Genomic DNA, 18,601 nt, shown 5'->3' on the forward strand with positions numbered 1-18,601 from the left:
TTTCTTACATTGGTCATTGGAGAGGTAATCAAGCATAAGTCTAGTTTGAGGAGATGGTATGTTTTCTTATACCAAGTCCATCACATTCCTTGTTGGGGAAAATCAACTAGATATGACTTGTGGATGATGGTGAAGAGGTGTGCATTTGGCAAAGTGCCATTGTGGTTACTTCACTAGAATTTGAGGCATGACAGGAATTTCACAAGCTGGTGCTAAGATCCAACATGGTAAACCACTTGATAATCAAATTCTCAAACTAGTGAGATCTATTGTGCAAGTCAACCAATTAAATTTTGATTCTTGACCAAGCACACAAGTGTCTTATCATTGGCAGGTAAGACAAGAGTTCCGTGTACTTGACTGCAAGCATAACAGTTTCTTATAGTTGACAAAGACCACAAAGGCCTTACCAAGGAGGCAATGTTGAAAATTTTTGAAGAAGTAAATGAGGCCTAAACATTCATAGTCAATGATGAATAATTTTTCTTTGCACTTGACAAGCTCCGGCTAGCATAGTACACAATTCACAACCATTTTAGATTGATTTCCTACATTTAGACATGGTAGTACGTGAGATCAAATTGGTTGGACCACTAGAGTGCATTTTTTGAGAAGTGTGTTTCTTAATTCAAGGGTATCTCCACATTGGCAAGGTAGCAAAGATGCTTGCCATGGCATCAAACTTGGCCCAAAAATTAGTCTAATGCTATTGATGTCATAGAACAATGGCTTACATGAGTAATATGGCTTTGCTAGGGTGCCTATTTTTAATATGACATGACTCGACAACATGCTACCTTAAATTGCAAGAGACATTTGAGTGAGGCAAGACTAATGTGAGCTTCTTTACATTTGAACCATGAGTGCTCAGTATGGTGGGTGATGTCAACAAAAGGATTAAAGTCCTCAAGGATTATGTGGATGAAGTAAAAAAGATATGGCCCAAGCATTTCTACCATATTGCACTAGAATGAAGTCCCTAAACAATGATGAAGGCCATTTTTGCTCGGTCTTCTAGAGCCAAGTGGACTTTAACTAGTATGTCCATTGAGGAATGACTACATTCCATGATTGGCCACCCTTGAGAATAATATTGAACTAGAGAAGCATGAAGTGGCCAAGGATCATGGCCTCATTAGGCTTTCAATAATCCATAAAAATGAGAAGCTTCTTGTTCTTTGGGGAAATGTCAATCGATCCATTCATTGCACTCTATTGAGCTAATGAATCAAACTTTAAGAAGTTCAATTACTATTTGATTAGCTTGGTTCATGTGATAGTACCGCTATCTACTTTGGTATGGCATCATGCTTAAGTGGCATGTGGTGTTGATAAAACTTGGGATCTAGGCCTTTCATTTTAGAATAATCACATATAAATACATCTTGAATTTCTTGATAAAATCAATTAAAGTATCCCATAATGGGGAATCTAGAGAGGCTAGATTTTAACAAGTTTAGGTCACCTTCTATTCCAAGGTTCAACTCACAGAGATGAGCACAACGTCTTCACGTCACATTTCGGAGTTGATGCTCAATCACACTCTCATAAGAGAATTTTGTATAGATTTTTTATGGCAAGCTATTCTGGTTTTGTTGGAGAGTTAATTCAAGCTAGTTAACCAAGGTCAATTTGGAAAATTTTGTTGATGGCATACACATCAACTTCAAATAGAGTTATATGAGACTATCACATGAGTAGCAAGAAAAGTGAACTCTTCTTTTTCTTCCAATCCTTCTAGCATATTGATTATCTTAGCAATGACGGCCTAACCTTAGGTTGAGTTTTTTGGGTTGAACTTTGTTTCGTGATGATCTCAATGAATGGTCATTTGTTTTTATTCCAATAGTGATAGATGTGATTTTAGTGGATAGGGACTTGCTGAGAATGATTTGGAAGTTGGCACTGGCATCTTGTATGTTAAATACGATGAGAGAGATTGTGAAATTTATCCCAACAATATGAGAATGATAGTTTTAGAATGTTGAAAATGTAAAAACATTATTGTTTGGCCATGCAGATCAAGGATGGTGCTAGATGCAATTTAGGAAATCAATCTATTGGCATGTGGCAGAGGTGATGATGTTCACAATAGAGCTCTTGTCAAGCAATGCACAAGGTATATATTGTCCTTTGAAGTGGATGGTGATGGTGGGGATATGGTTATTTGAGATTGTTTTAGGTAGCATTGGCTCATATTGGGCAAAATGGACTTATGGGTTCTCCGAGAGTTAGATGTTGTATTGGAGATGATTATGGAAACTGGGAATGGGATGAGAACCATGGCTAACATTTTCCCAATTGAATGGATACATCAAAGCTCCAATACATGGGTGTCCACTTTGGCTAGCCAAATATCTAGGTGATAGACCTCTTTTTGAGCTTTCCAAGTGGGTTTGGGCTCACATTGTCTCGTGAGAATTGTAACATCTTGAGTGCATCCGTGTAAATTTGTGTCATCTTAAGTTTATAAGCAAAACAATTAAGACCATTAGGATTGTATCTTGAAAAATATCAAAAGGATCTTTTCTTGCACAAGAAGGGGGTCTCCTCACACTCTTCAAGCTTATACTATCTACTGTAAATTGTAATATCTTAAAGTGTATCTATGTAAGCTTATGTTATCTTAGCTATATAGGAGCAAAGATTAGTAGCCTGAATAACACAATGAGGACCCTTTCTCGTGAAAGGGGATTTCTCGAGCAAGAAGGGGACCACCCTGGCTCTTCAAGCTCACATTTTGTGGTGTAAATTTTAACATCTATTGTATACATCTAAAACAGTGTCATCTTAGGTATACAAGAAACAAAATTAAGATCGTTAGGATTGTTGTGTGAACAATGTGAGGAGGATTCTTTCTCACGCAAGAAGAAGGTCACTCGTGCTATTCCAACTCAAACCTCTATGTTGTAAATTTCAATGTTTTGACTTGCATGTACGAAAAAATCTTAGGTGCCTTTAAAAAAATTTGAAGCTATCATGGTTGTTAACCAAAAGTGGTGAATAAGAATGCAAGTCGAAGTGAAAGTGCAACATACAACGTGTTGGAATTAATTTTGAAAAGGATTCTTCAAGTTGTATTGTAATATTTCAAGCACAATTATTTGTATAAGCATCATGGTATGCCATGTTTGTAAAAGCAGAGCTTGCTCTTGAAATATCTCAAGACTAGTTAGGAAGACGTGTAGCCATGACAAGTTGCATGTACCTATCTTCTATTCACTTTTGGCAAGATCCAACTATCATAAGATGTATGCATGTATTAGAAAGGGGCTGATCAATAGCCCAAAAAGTGAAAAGGGCCCTCAACTTATTGGGGGAACCCTGAATCCCAAGCTCATGTATAAAAGCTAAAAGGTGAATGGAAGTGCTCATTCGAGTGTGTGAAAACTTGAGAGAGTGTGAGGGAAAGTGAATGTGTAAGTGAGAAACTTGGTAGGATAAAGCTCTTACCTTCTCTTGCCTAACTTCTCTTCTTCCCATTCATGGTGGGATAGTTGAAAGTGGGGTTTTGTGTGAGGAAGTGAAAGAGAGTATGAGTGAGGAGTCGAGAGGGGAGAAGCTCTTCTCTATCTTCTCCTCTTTCGTGGAGAACTCAAGGAGTAGATTGGTAGTAGGGAGTGATGGAAATGGATCAAGGGAGTGCTATCTAGATTATGCGGCCATCATTGAGTCTCCACTACTACACAAAGGTGAGAAGGTGAGCCTATGACAAGGTTTGATTCTTACTTTCTTGGGAGAGTGAGGGGAGAATAGACAGCTATGAGATAGGAATGTGAGTCGATCATGTGAGAGGCAGTTGAGTTGAGAGCATTGAAGCTCTTGAAACAATAAGGGTTCCGTCCAAATCCAACAACTCAACATATTTTGTTACATTGCCAAATCACAGATGTAATCAATTTCTCTAGGATGCTCACATTCCTACTGAGCGACAGAATAAGAGACCTATCTATTGAGATTGGGATGGAGAGGTAAAAAACCAATCCCTTGATCTCATGTGGGCTTGATGCAAAACGCGTGTGGTTAGAATAGGGAAAAGTAAGAGATTTGCTTTGTGTTAGAAACTATTTTGAATATGACTCACTACTGAATAGACTACATTAGGTAGAGTTCATAACCAAGGAAGAAAGTCTTGAAAACCCAAAAAAATATTAACTCATCAGATTGTTGATAGGGAATAGGAAGGAGCTTAATATTGATTCTTATGGAAAATTGATCGTGCTTCATGGTTTATTAGTGTTATGATTAATTCGAGTTTATTAGCAAATATATGAGGTGGCCTAGATGAAGGAGAAGAGGCCAAAATAGCTCTCTAGAAATAATGCACCCTATGGGCACTCATGGCATAAACCTATTGGACATGAAAATATACAAAGGCTGAAATTAATACAATCCAAAGGATTGGTTACAAGGTTGCATTCTTTTAGAGTTACAAAATTTCATAAAGTGTGTGAAGCATGCAAGTTTAGTAAGTAGGCGAGACAACCTTTTTCGCATGACAGATAAGAGAGTAGAAATATACTTGATGTAGTGCATACATATCTTTGGGGGCCTACACAGAATGTATCCCTTGGTGGCAATAAATATTTTGTCACATTTATTGATGACGATGAGTCACCTTACATATTGATCTCTTCAATAATCATGAGAGAGACCAGCTCATCAAATTCTGAAAATGTTTTACATGTGTATACAAAAGTGATAAATGATTTCCATGCCTTCTCATTATTAAGGCCACTCAAAGTAGATGAAACCAAATCATCATCATCAGGCATTGCATTAATCGCTACTAAAGCATTTGCAATGCTCCTCACCTTTAAAACATACTCATTGATGGACATTTCCCCTTTCTTCAAGGTATTCAACTCTTGCTTGAGTTGAATCTTTCATGCCTTTGTATTTACTAAAAACATGTTTTCAAAAATTGTCCAAGCTGCATGTGAAGTTTTTGCATTCGTGATATGTCCTAGCATAGTATTATCAATTATTACACATAGCCAATACATCACCTTGTTATCTTTTTCATTCCATTCTTTCCATGCCTTTAATTCATCTCAATCGGAGGAATACTCAGCTCTAGCTCTTTTTCTTCACCTAAAACAAACTCATAAAGGCCCTTTCAAATGAGAAAGTTCGTCACACGGTGTCGTGACGCTATGCGTCTGCCATTGCAAAGTTGAGGGCAGAATTTATTGCCAAAAATTTTGAACTCTTAAGTCAGCATCATTATGAGTTTATTTTCTGTTGTGTGTTTCTTTTGTGTTTGCATCTGAAGCACGAGCACATATAGGTAGGCTAGGCACATTCACTTCAAAACATTCATAATTTTGTGCTTACAACACGTGGATCTGACATTGTAAAATTCTTGAATCATGAAAGATTGGGCATGAATCTCTATATCTGCTAGGATACATTGTATGAAAATCAGGAGAGAATGTATGTTTTGAAGATGACACAAGTCGGGTGTGGTTGAATGATTCTTTCCATTGCATCTTTGCAATTACACAAGCTACTTCCACAAAGTGGTATGAATGGGAATGAAGTTGTAAAAGAGGATTAGACTACCAAAGCAAAGTTTTACATAAGGTTAGTAAAATTACAAATTCCAAAGAAGAAAGAAAAAAGACAAATGTAAGTTGAAACAAAGGAGGAGAATGAAGAAGAAATCAAACAACTGAGTCGTGACGCTGCGCGTCTACCACTACAAACTTGAGGGCGGAATTTACTACCAAAATTTTTGAACTCTTAAGTAGCGTCATTATGAGTTTATTTTCCATTGTGTGTTTCTTTTGTGTTTGCATCAGCATGAAGCACGAGCACATATAGGTAGGCTAGGCACATTCACTTCAAAACATTCATAATTTTATGCTTACAACACGTGGATGCGACATTGTAAAATTCTTGAATCATGAAAGATTGGGCATGAATCTCTATATTTGCTAAGGTACATTGTACGAAAATCAAGAGAGAATGTATGTTTTGAAGATGACACAAGTGTGGTTGAATGATTCTTTCCGTTGCATCTTCGCAATTACACAAGCTACTTCCACATATTGGTATGAATGGGAATGAAACTGTAAAAGAGGATTAGACTACCAAAGCAAAGTTTTACACAAGGTTAGTAGAATTACAAATTGCAATCCACGCAGAGTTGATGAAAGAAAAAGGCGAATTGCTAATATGGGGAGCTTATTGTGGCCGATACATTGCTTTGCACTCAAGATTTAAATGTGATATGCTAGCTTTTTTTGGCTGCTATTATGGTGGAGGCATTTTAAACGCAAGCATTGACGTCAAGATGGCAACAGGAAAAGGAAAAGCAAAAGCTATTCTTAATATTTTTAGCTATGTGCTGTAGATTGGGAGAGAACGACGATTATGAGTGGGATCATCAAGCTTAAAAGAAGGAGAGGACTGAGCCATAAAAAAGGGAAAAGACAATGTGAGCAAAATCGACTGCAGGAACATGAAGACGACTACCATATAAGAGGTAGAGAGCCGATGAACGAACATGCCGTAGCGAAAGGAGCTACAAAAAAACTTCTGCAAAGTGTACGATGATGCACGATATGGAGATGACAAAGGCAAGAGGAAGCTGGTGGAAGAAGGACCGGCAACGCTAAGCCCAGGCTCGTCTATTGGCCATCACCACAGAGTCTGCAGTGCCAAGCCGCTATCTCCACGGTCTCCCCACCGGTGCCCTGCTCTGTCAAACCCTTGTCCGCTACCACCTCCATGAAGACGAGGAAGGATGCCAAATAGAAAGCTACAGTCGGTGTCCTGCATACAAAGACGTGAAGACAACGGTGATGACAGACTGGGAACACGTGCTCTAAATATGAAGGATGATGACGAAGTAGCTGCAGTTATGAGGTTGGAAGGAAGCAAAAGAACCTGAAGTTGAAGGTGACAAAGGAGATAGCAAAAGATGAGCTTCAAAACACGGGTTTCCAAAGTACGAAGGAGATGGTGAACTCCGGACAACAATACAAAAGGAAAGAAGTTGTTGAAGGGGTGAGACCATGATCTCTGTTTCATCACCATATTCTCTTTCTCTCAAACCTCACATGACACCAAATCGTTGGCTTTTTTAGGAGGGGCTTTCCCTCCAACGATGATGCCCTGACCCTGTCCTAATCGACGGCAGACATGCTCCCCAATCAGATAGTCAAGTCATCCTTATTACTACGTCAAAAAACACTATTCTATCTCCTCCTAATAAAAAGTGATCTGCTGTGAAAGCCGATGCCTTTTCATGTATTACAAACAAAGCCTATGAGACAAGAGAACCCTATAGCTTCTTTCAGTTGAATTCAATGTATGAACACATATGTTATGATTGAATGCCTTGATTTTTCACTTCTCTTTTATGCCTATATATGTTATCAATCGAATATGAAGTTCAAGCATTCTTTTTGCTCCATGAGTTGAGTACTCTCAAATTATGTACTCTTCATAATCCTTTGTTTCCATCTCGCAAAGCGTCCCTGCAATGAGTGACATTCACGAACTCCCACGAGACTTCCATGAAGGGTAGTTGTTCTTGTCCAGCTTCTCAATAATGGGATTTCCACTGTTCTTTGCCATTATCACAAAAATGATATAACACAACAAGCTAGTCTTCTACAATCTTTCACAATAAGTGCATAGCAATATACCAAGCAACCTTTTTCACTGATTGCTTAATAATATATATAATCTGTAACTTGTTTGCGGATAAACCTTATGTTTGCTTCCTGAAAAAGTACATATTCAAAATCTATAGCATGTGCACCCACTTTCTGTCAATACAGTCGAAATCACGATATACCCTGAAACTGATGTCCACAATCTTACAACTCTAAAACAGGACCTGAAACGGCCTCAGATGCCCAAAAAAACTGTGGGACAGCCTTTAAATATAGAATATGCAGTGCTCTACTTGCACACCAAATCTCATAGCAATTTGATATGTTCACTCTACCCTGCTTCCGATGCCTTCGCAGACACTATCCAAGAGAAGGAGTGGAAGAATGGAAGAGCTTCTTACCCATTGCTTGCTTGCTCGAACCTTGCTTCTTTTCCTTCACTTCAACCTTAGACTCTCTTAGTGGTGCTGCTCTGATACCATGTCAAGAATTGCATGGTGGGGAGACTTGCTTGAGCTGTTGTGCCAAACGCACATTGTATACACAAGAGGAAGCTCACTCAAGAACACAAGAAGAGAGATGGAGGCCAAAATGTTTTCTTGCTGATTTTTTCTTCTTCTTCCACACACTATACAATGTACACAAAGTATAGATAAGATACAACATAAAGAAAAGTGGTCTACTTGTTGAGATATCGAGCTCCACTCGTGATATGCCAGGGTGACCATTGTGCATTTATGACACCGACTTGTCAGTTGTAGATGCGGTTGGTACACCGCCCATGAATAATAGCTAGATGACAGCTATCCTTACTTACTCTAGTTCGTGGCTCAGTTAGTATGCCACCTTAGTTAGTTGTCTTTGGTTTGAGACCCATATATAGGGTTCTTATATTTCTTTGTAAGAGACTTCTTTTTGGCTTACACAACTAAGAAGAGGAAAATTGTTTTCAGCCTCCACCTTTGTGTGTATTCCCCCATTGTGCAAGCAAGAAAGCTACAAGTGAGACTCATTCCTTGTCTCCCACAATCTTGACACTACTAAGTCAAACAGTGCATAACAGACTACACTAATCGACTGGTGCTATATCTTTGCGAGCTGTAGGTAGATGTAATAAACTAGATATAATAAGTGATAAGTCATTGGTGGCCATGTGAGTATCATAATGACCACCAATGTGGTAAGTGTAGACGTAGGGACCCATCTAGCCAGGCGATCCATCATCAATGTCCGCATATGTTGAGCTTGCCATCTCAACACAAAAAGGTAGCCACAAGCCTGCCTGCACTGTAAATGGAAACATGTTACTAAAATAGACAATCAAATAAAATAAGCAATAAACAAAAAAGTAAGCATTATTCTATTCAATGTACATTTTTTATTGGCCGTGGATACCACTAAGAGAGTTCATAAGGATAATTTCTCTAGTGAGAATATCAATATATATTAGGCTCCAATGTCCTTTGCAAAGTGAAATGTTAGTAACAAATGCATACAACAAAGAAGTATACATTAAACCCTTTGCAAAATTGCATACCTTTCGACATAAGGAAAAAACATATGGTAGTTTGTGATTGGATCAAATGTTTTGAAAAATATTTATATGTTTGAACGAGATCTCGAAAATAATTCCATTGATAACAGTGGTTCAACAATAAATATAGTTTTAGAGATTTCTTGCTTGAGAGAATCAATCAATGCCCTAAAACCAATAGCAAAAACAAAGTAATATTATTTGCAATGAACAACACCATCATTCCATATAGTAAAATTTTTGAGCCAAAATGCCTTACCTTATGCAACAAAAGACTATAGAATCTAACAATTGAATATCTTTCTTAACAATCATGGATTTGTCCTTGGGGAATATACTTAGATAGTCCTCTTTTGAAGAAGTGCAAGAGACATTTACAACCATTTGCCCGTATACCTCCCCTATTCTCTTCAGATTGGCAGGGCCAAGGATAGTGATTTTCCTCTTGTAAACTTCATCCTCCGACTCTACAACCTCTTGTGGTTGTTCTTGTTGGGTTGGGACACGGTCTTTGTTGGGTATAAATGTGTCACCTTCTCGATTATCATTGGCCCTTTCGCTCTCCTAGACAATTTTGGCAGAACGTTAAGGATCTCAAAGGTTTTTTTATCAGTAGTGGACAAGGGCCTCAATACCTTGTCCACCAACCTATACCTGATTCTACTGACCATACTAAAGCCTTTGTTCATCAAAGTCACCCTATGAGCATGAGCAACAGCAATGGAAGCATCGTTCATAAAATCAATAACAAAGTCTTCAGTTGTCTCCTAAAGACAAAGGATCGCTACAAGCTGCCATTTCTTTTGCATGCCAACTTCAATGGACACCCTTGATAATCTATATGAAATGTCCTTGACAACTCTGATAAAAGCTGCCTTTGGAATGACATGATGTGTAGCTCTTTGCGCCTTTCTTATCTCACTAAAACATGTCTAAACATAATAAAATCTAGACTTTCTCTCTCTCTTAGACTTGGAAGGCTCTTCTCTATGGGGATAAGAGGGTCCATGTTGCTCTATTTGTTGATGAATAGGGGCTCTAGGGGAGGTTGAAAACTTGGCAATTATAAGAGAGGACTGTCCAGCAAGGTCACAAGGTTGGTTGTCAACAGAATGAAGCTTACTATGGGCAGGGGGAGAATACACAGTCTCTGCACTAGATTTCTTTGATTGCATGGTAGGAGAGTGAGGAAAACCAGGGGTAGGAGGGAAATCTTGAGGATCCACTGATGGCCTTGTCTCTTCCTCACTATCCTTGCTATTTATATACACCTTCCTTACAGTCTGCTTTGTCCTAGCCATCACCTACTTGACACAAATCAGAAACTTAAAACACAAATCAGAAACTTAAAACACAAATCAAAGGCTGCCACATCAAATACGGCGCAAAGGGCGGGGAGCCCAAGATGAAAGGTGATTCATTCGTGCCGTATGTGTGAAACAAACAGGGAGATGGATAACAAATACGACATGAATGAAAACCAGCGCCAAATCGAAGGCCATCCTTTCGTGCCATTTTTACTAATGATAGATACGGCACAAATGCACTCGAGCGGCATATTCAAGGTTGTCTACTCACATCATATCTGCTGAGAGAAGGTGGCTTGTATGGTCGATACAACATGAAGACTAATGATCAAACAAGATGCACGAAGGAACACTCGTTCGAATAACATTTTTGCAAACGACAGATATGGCGCGAATGCACTCGAGTGTTTTATCGAAGGTTGCCTACTCGCACCGTATCTGCAAATAGAAATTGACTTGCAAGGTATACGACATGAAGCAGCACTTGTTTGGCTCGACATTTTTGTGAACGATAAATACAATGCGAATGCACTCAAGCACTATATCGAAAGTTGTCTACTCGTGTCATATCTACAGATAGAAATTGACTTGCAAGGCATATGATGCAAAGCAGCACTCATTTGGCTTGATGTTTTTGTGAATGACAGATACAGTTCGAATGCACTCGAGCGCTATATTGAAGGTTGTCTACTCGCGTCGTATCTACAAATTTCTAGAAGATGGCTCACAAGGCATACGATGTGAAGACTAATGATATCAGACAAGATACACAAAGAAAGTCTAGATACGGTGTGAATAAGGCAAAAAAAGTAATGCACTGAACATATTTGTGCCGTATCTCTATTTCGAATCTTGGAAAGCATAGATCTTTTAACCTTGAAACGGGATTAACCGATATGGCGTGATGGTGGAAGAGCATTGACAGTGCAAGAGGTTACTCTCTCTATATCGTCATTCACGATCGTGGATGTGAAAAGGGGGCCACGTAAGCCGGCATCGGTCTTTTATGCTTGTGGGATAGGCAACACGTGGCACTCTATAATTGGCTAGGGTTTACAAGGGCCATCCACGTGGCTATCGATATGGCTATCTACATGGAAAATCCCTGTCCTTGTCTTAATTAGGGATTTTTGGTTTTTTTAGCAAATTATCAAGCCTAGCTAGATTTGAGCTCCTCCAACTATTTTACATTTATTCTCGTATCGTATCGTGCTTTTCTAGTCTTCAACGATATAAAGTGAGGGTTGTTTTCAAGTGTCATCCAATTTGTCGATTTGCGTCGTATCGTGCACTCCTTTGATACGAAGCAAGCAGGCTTCCTCATTGTTTTGGGAATCATCCTCTCGTGTCGTTTCGTGGATCCTCCCCATACGAAGCGAGGAGGCATTGCTCGTGAGGTCGGATGTACCCTTTCGTGCCGTATCATGCTTTCACTCATGTCTAAACTAGAGGATGTTGCAAGCTCCCAAGAGCAGGTCACCCCTAATAGGAAAAGAAGAAGATTGTAATCATGGTCAAGGGCTTCTGGTTGTCTTACCTTCTCCCTTGAAATTCCCATTGCTTCCTCCCCTTGTTCAGCAGCAAGTGTGGGAATGCCTAGGAAGTCTCCAGTCAAAGGCAAGTCACCATTGAGGGTTCTTGGATTGTCTCAGATCATAGAGGTTTCTCCCTCATAAAGGCTTTTAGACTTTCTTCTTCTTCAGAATGGCATGGTGTTATCTTACTATGGAACTGCAAAGGATATTTTCAACCCTGACTAGGATATTGGTCATATCTTAAACTCTTCCAAGAAGTTTTTTTTGGAGGAGTTTCTTGAGTTTCAAGGTCTTGCATTTCCTGTGGTTGAAAAGGATGCAAAGGAATATGTTAATATACCTATTGGAAGCTCACCTTCAGAGAAGGCTTTGTTTTCAAGAAAGTGTACATCTCATTCTCTTGACAGGTTTTGTGCCCCAGATTTGTTTAGTTCTGCTCATTCTAGGAAATGCAGGCTAATGTCAAAAGCAATTGCATTCATTGCGTATACTTTTGTTAAATATCTTGTTAAATCATATCGTACTTTCACTCATGTCTAAACTAGAGGATGTTGCAGGCTCCCAAGAGCAGGTCACCCCTAATAGGGAAAGAAGAAGATTGTAATCATGGTCAAAGGCTTCTGGTTGTCTTACCTTCTCCCTTGAAATTCCCATTGCTTCCTCCCCTTGTTCAGTAGCAAGTGTGGGAATGCCTAGGAAGTCTCCAGTCAAAGGCAAGTCACCATTGAGGGTTCTTGGATTGTCTCATATCATAGAGGTTTCTCCCTCAGAAAGGCTTTTAGACTTTCTTCTTCTTCAGAATGGCATGGTGTTATCTTACTATGGAATTGCAAAGGATATTTTCAACCCTGACTAGGATATTGGCCATATCTTAAACTCTTCCAATAAGTTTTTTTTGGAGGAGTTTCTTGAGTTTGAAGGTCTTGCATTTCCTGTGGTTGAAAAGGATGCAAAGGAATATGTTAATATACCTATTGGAAGCTCACCTTCAGAGAAGGCTTTGTTTTCAAGAAAGTGTACATCTCATTCTCTTGACAGGTTTTGTGCCCCAGATTTGTTTAGTTCTGATCATTCTAGGAAATGCAGGCTAATGTCAAAAGCAATTGCATTCATTGCGTATACTTTTGTTAAATATCTTGTTAAATCGTATCGTACTTTCACTCATGTCTAAACTAGAGGATGTTGTAGGCTCCCAAGAGCAGGTCACCCCTAATAGGAAAAGAAGAAGATTGTAATCATGGTCAAGGGCTTCTGGTTGTCTTACCTTCTCCCTTGAAATTCCCATTGCTTCCTCCCCTTGTTCAGCAGCAAGTGTGGGAATGCCTAGGAAGTCTCCAGTCAAAGGCAAGTCACCATTGAGGGTTCTTGGATTGTCTCATATCATAGAGGTTTCTCCCTCAGAAAGGCTTTTAGACTTTCTTCTTCTTCAGAATGGCATGGTGTTATCTTACTATGGAACTGCAAAGGATATTTTCAACCCTGACTAGGATATTGGCCATATCTTAAACTCTTCTAATAAGTTTTTTTTGGAGGAGTTTCTTGAGTTTGAAGGTCTTGCATTTCCTTTGGTTGAAAAGGATGCAAAGGAATATGTTAATATACCTATTGGAAGCTCACCTTCAGAGAAGGCTTTGTTTTCAAGAAAGTGTACATCTCATTCTCTTGACAGGTTTTGTGCCCCAGATTTGTTTAGTTCTGCTCATTCTAGGAAATACAGGCTAATGTCAAAAGCAATTGCATTCATTACGTATACTTTTGTTAAATATCTTGTTAAATACAATAAACAACAATTAGAGGGTCCAAAATGTTCCAGTTTCTACCTTTTGGACGAGGTGGCAAATGACAAGGATGTAGAGGAATGTTTAGACCCTGAGCAAGAAGCATATATTGCTAGCAAACTAGATGTTGCCCAATTCAAAGCTAAGACCATTATTGAAGAAAACCATGCAAATGCAAATATTGTATGTGAATCTTCTTTCTATATTATTCCTTCACTTCCAACTTTCCCTATCAAGGACAAGGAATACATACTATTATCAGACATCCAAAGGCTCTTCAATCTCAGGGAGGATTATTGTTTAGTGATCATTGCAGAGGCTTCTGATGCTACAAATGGTATTGTTAAGGTCAAAAATGAATCTAAAGAAGAGTTACTTAAACTTGACACTGAAATTACGGACGACAAGTTTATCGAAGCAAGGGATGCCCTTTCTCTTTGTTTTAATAAGGCAAAGAATGCTGAGAAAGCGTATGGGATTACTAAAGAGGAGTTCCATAGCCTTCAAGACCAACTTGGAATTTCCAATTTTGGAATAGAAGAGTTGGAGTATGTTAAAGAATTGGAAAATACCAATGAGGCAAAATCATCAATTAACATATGGAATCCAACTAAGCTAGAGAATGATGAAAATCAATTGGTACTATTATCTTGAATTCTGTAAGATACATTAATATGTTTGATTTCAATATTCATCCTTTTCTGCAATTGGATATTGAAGATTTTGATAACTTCTTGGGACGGGATAAAGGGACGAGAGCTAGTATTAGTTCACTGAAAGATGTTGCACCTGGTCATTACTTAGCAAGGATTGATTCACATGTTTTCTTGGTATTTCATAACATCTTCTCAGAGGAAGCAACATGGCCTATACTATATATCAAGGCACTTACAAGGCTACTTGGTTTCTCTGGGTTATAATACAATGTACACAAGGTGATGTTTTTGGAGAAGACTGCGATAATTAGGATTTTTAGTTATGCTCCTAGCTTCTTTGCTTCTAGAGCAGGATACTTTATGGCCCTCTCATCTTATTCTTTGGTAGCAAGCCGAACTAATATAAAATCAATAGTTGGTTACAAGAGAAGAAAATTTCTATGTTATAGAGAAAAGATCCCAAAGGGGGAGGAAGATGTAAAGGCTCTTGAGAGCTAGCTTTGTACTTTTCTTTCTTGAAAAATACTATGAATTCTCAAGTTTTGTTGTCACCTTTAGTATTCATTCTTTGAAGCTATCGTCGAAAAAACCAATTGAAAAGCTCCTCAAGAGCATTGCTTTTTGTAACTCCTCCATATCTTGTGCTTCGAAAAAAACTTGTACGTGCTTGATAGTGAGATTTTTCCATGCCTTGGTCACTATAAGTTGCTAGGGGGCCTTGCTCCTCCATAAAGTAAGGGCCCATGGATATGAAGGATATGTTGCAAATTCAAAAGAGTAATGATCATTTATGCCATTGAAATTTTTATTGAAGAAATCTTGGATTAAATATTCTCTCTTACCAAATAAAATGTGATATCCTTTTCTCCCCGTGCCTCCTTTGTTGCTTGAACAAGATTTGTAATCAAACATTTGAACTCTTCTAGATACGTGTAGGTTGTCTTTTGTTTCTTGAGGAGCTTTAGGAAGACATCGAGGTGTCTCCAAACCTCCATCCTTAGAAATGCAAGTCATGGTGTGCTTGCAACGTTTGTCACTATCCCACACAACTCTCTCCAATGCTCCCAAGTCATACTCACATGTTTTCCTATATGATTTCCTAAAAAGCGTCTAACTTTTGAGCCTCCCATTGAGACATCAACCAAGGCATCTCTTGTTTTCCGTGAAAGGGTTGGATCTTTTCTTAAGTGAACTTGACCTCCATGAAAACCCATTTTGAGGAGTAATGCCTCACATTTGTCAATACACTCATCCGATAAAGACAAGGGCTTAATTGAGTATGCATAGTCGAGATGCAACCTAAGAAGTTTATCTATAATTCTAATCTCTACATGCAAAGTATATATATGAACATTTGTAAGAGGAATTGAAAGAGTGGAATCCCATATATCTTCCTTCTTTTTATTTTTACTTAGATCTATAGAGTCTCTAGTTGGGGCTCTTCTTGCAGGGCCCAAGTTGCTCCAATCTTTAGACCCAACACTTTCCATGCAATAAATATAAGGATATTTTGCATTTGCCACATTACATATTTCAAGCATACATTTGATAGTTTTCAAGTTAGCGCTCATGTGCCATTCCACATTAAAATTACCAACCCCATCAACAACCAACATTTCTCCTTCACTTTGAGACTTAATAATGTTTGGAATACCTGTATGAGTGAATGACCATTTCGGTGTTTGATGATTCTCAATTGGTACCTGAGTTGCACCAACCCACCAAATCTCCATCTTAGACTATTGGAACTTATGCACCGGTGCTTGACCCCCACCATTGTTGTAGTCCAATACCATGTTCATAATGCAAATGCTGACTCTTTCCATCTTTTGTCCTTTTTTAATATGTGTTTCATCTAACTTCAAGGCAAACTTCAAAACACCGTGACATTCCTCTAACGTAAGTTTATACATGTGAACCATTGCAATCTACACTCTTCTTAGATCAACCCATATATTGTTAAACGCATTGTATTCAAAACTAGATTTTCTTTTTGTCTTTTCATATGGCATAGATGCTTCAACATGAATGTATTACCCAAAAACATGTGTCATAGCAGTCCTTTTACAACCGATACTTAAGGACACGAGGCAAACCAAATGCAGTTATTATATTACATTTTAGATTTTTAAACTATAATCTTGAGATAGCACGGTAACATTTTCGACTAATGCCCACAATATCACGTCTCCACAATTTCGTTTGGTTTTACTGTGTCCTTTAAGTCCTTGACCAATTCTTTACGAGCTAAGCCTCTCAAATCCATATTCTGAGGTGATTTAATGCTTTTCTCATTTCATTCATTTGAGCCATGATGTGCAAGATACAGAGTATAACCTTTTACAATAGCCAAGCATCCCATTATAACCTCCCTAACATATCTAACGTAGTCATGAATATTAAAAAAATTAGGAGGTTTATCTATTGAAGGATCATTGGGATAAATATTTTCATCCACCTATTGGCCTCCATCTCATTTGTTAGTACTCGACAATGTATACTTCTCCAGGATGAATAAATTGGATCTAGTTGGATGGTAAGTTTATACTTGCATATGCTCACATATGTATTACATGCAGAGGTATTACTAAACATTTTAGCATATCAACGACAAATGAATCTCACAGGTATAAGAAAGTGAGCACAAAGAAGAGAATGGTAAAAGAGAATGTAGAAAGAGCATGTGGAAAAAAGACGTGGGAGTAGACAAATGCGATATAGGTGGACATTTCTCGAAAATACAAATTCTCCCAAGTTCCAAGACAAAAATGGTAGAAAAGGTGACCCTGATATAAATTAAAGATGAGGGACAATTAATGGCTAACCTCTTCAATGAATTCAATATTCTCTCATTAATCACATCTGAGCAACCAAATTTGATAGTTTCATTCTTCCAAAATCTCAACTAATTAGCAACTTAATTATTTTCTTACAAGTGCCTTTTTTGAAGTATTTTTTGCCCTAATGAATTTGGACTCGAGAGCAAGGAGGAGGAAGAATTATGTGAGTGGCACTCCAAAGCAACAACCCAATTGAAAGCATGTTTTGACTCAACTCAATCATTAGGGGAAATATGGACACCAAAAGGGCCTCATAAGAAATGGATTAAGGAAGGATTACTTTTTCTAATCTTGAATCTCAAGTGGATCTAAAAGCAATAATGAGAGCAAATGAGGTTTTCTACAAAACCATGGGTTGTTTTTTCCAAAAAGGGAAAAAAAATGGAAGCACAAAATTAGGTTATTTATTGAATCCATGAGGTGGCTTAATAAGATTGGTCGTTAACCTAGTGATAGGGCCATGGACCTGTAAGCTTAACCTCCTAGGTTCAAATCCCATGAGTGCGAGCTTAAAAATAATATTTTAAAAATAAATTTCGACCAAAATAGGCTATGGATATCAATGCAAATTTCATGTTTGTCCCCTTTGCACACATGAATTTTAGATCTTGTATCCTCTATTTTTTGGGCTCGTTTACACATGGCAAACACTCCATGGTTTGTCCAATTAAAAATTGTTGTTCTAATTCAAATTTCAAAAATCCCTCAATCCCTCCATGAATTGTCAAGCCATTATCTATTTTTTTTTAATTTCAAATTGGAAAAACGACTACCTTTTTTTTAATATCAAAACCACATTTGTGGGCCAATGGTGGAAAAGGGAGTGCATAAAATGTGCAAATCACCCCCTCTTCCATTGGTCCACATCATAATCCACTAGCTTATGAAAGTGATTAACTCCTAAGCTGAAGGACTCTTTTTTAGTTCACATTTTCCCTAATGGACCTTGCTTCGACTCTCGATTTGCCACTCAAGAGTGAGCGATCGCCATAAGTACTGAATAGCTTGCATGCCCTACTCAACACTCTAGTGCCATCAACCCAATCACACTCAACTTAATGCTCAAGTGTACACCTCTCAACTCAAGTGCTCACCATGGGACACTCAACTATGCATGTATGTCGGGATTCAACTCTAAGCTTAATGCTACATATGCTCAATGCAAGAAAGGGGGACACGAGCGTACCTTAGTGGCTTCTCAAATAGGTAGTAAGAAAGAGAAAGAAAGCACTTAGTGTGCCAAAATGGGAAAGGGATCTTTAACCTCGCTTACAAGTGTGCAAGTGAGGGGAAGAGTGATAGATAGGAAAAGCCTTCATGAAG

This window comes from Lygodium microphyllum, chromosome 2 (assembly GCF_053477565.2).
Source record: "Lygodium microphyllum isolate KBCC chromosome 2, Lygodium_microphyllum_v1.1.10, whole genome shotgun sequence".
NCBI lineage: Eukaryota > Viridiplantae > Streptophyta > Polypodiopsida > Schizaeales > Lygodiaceae > Lygodium > Lygodium microphyllum.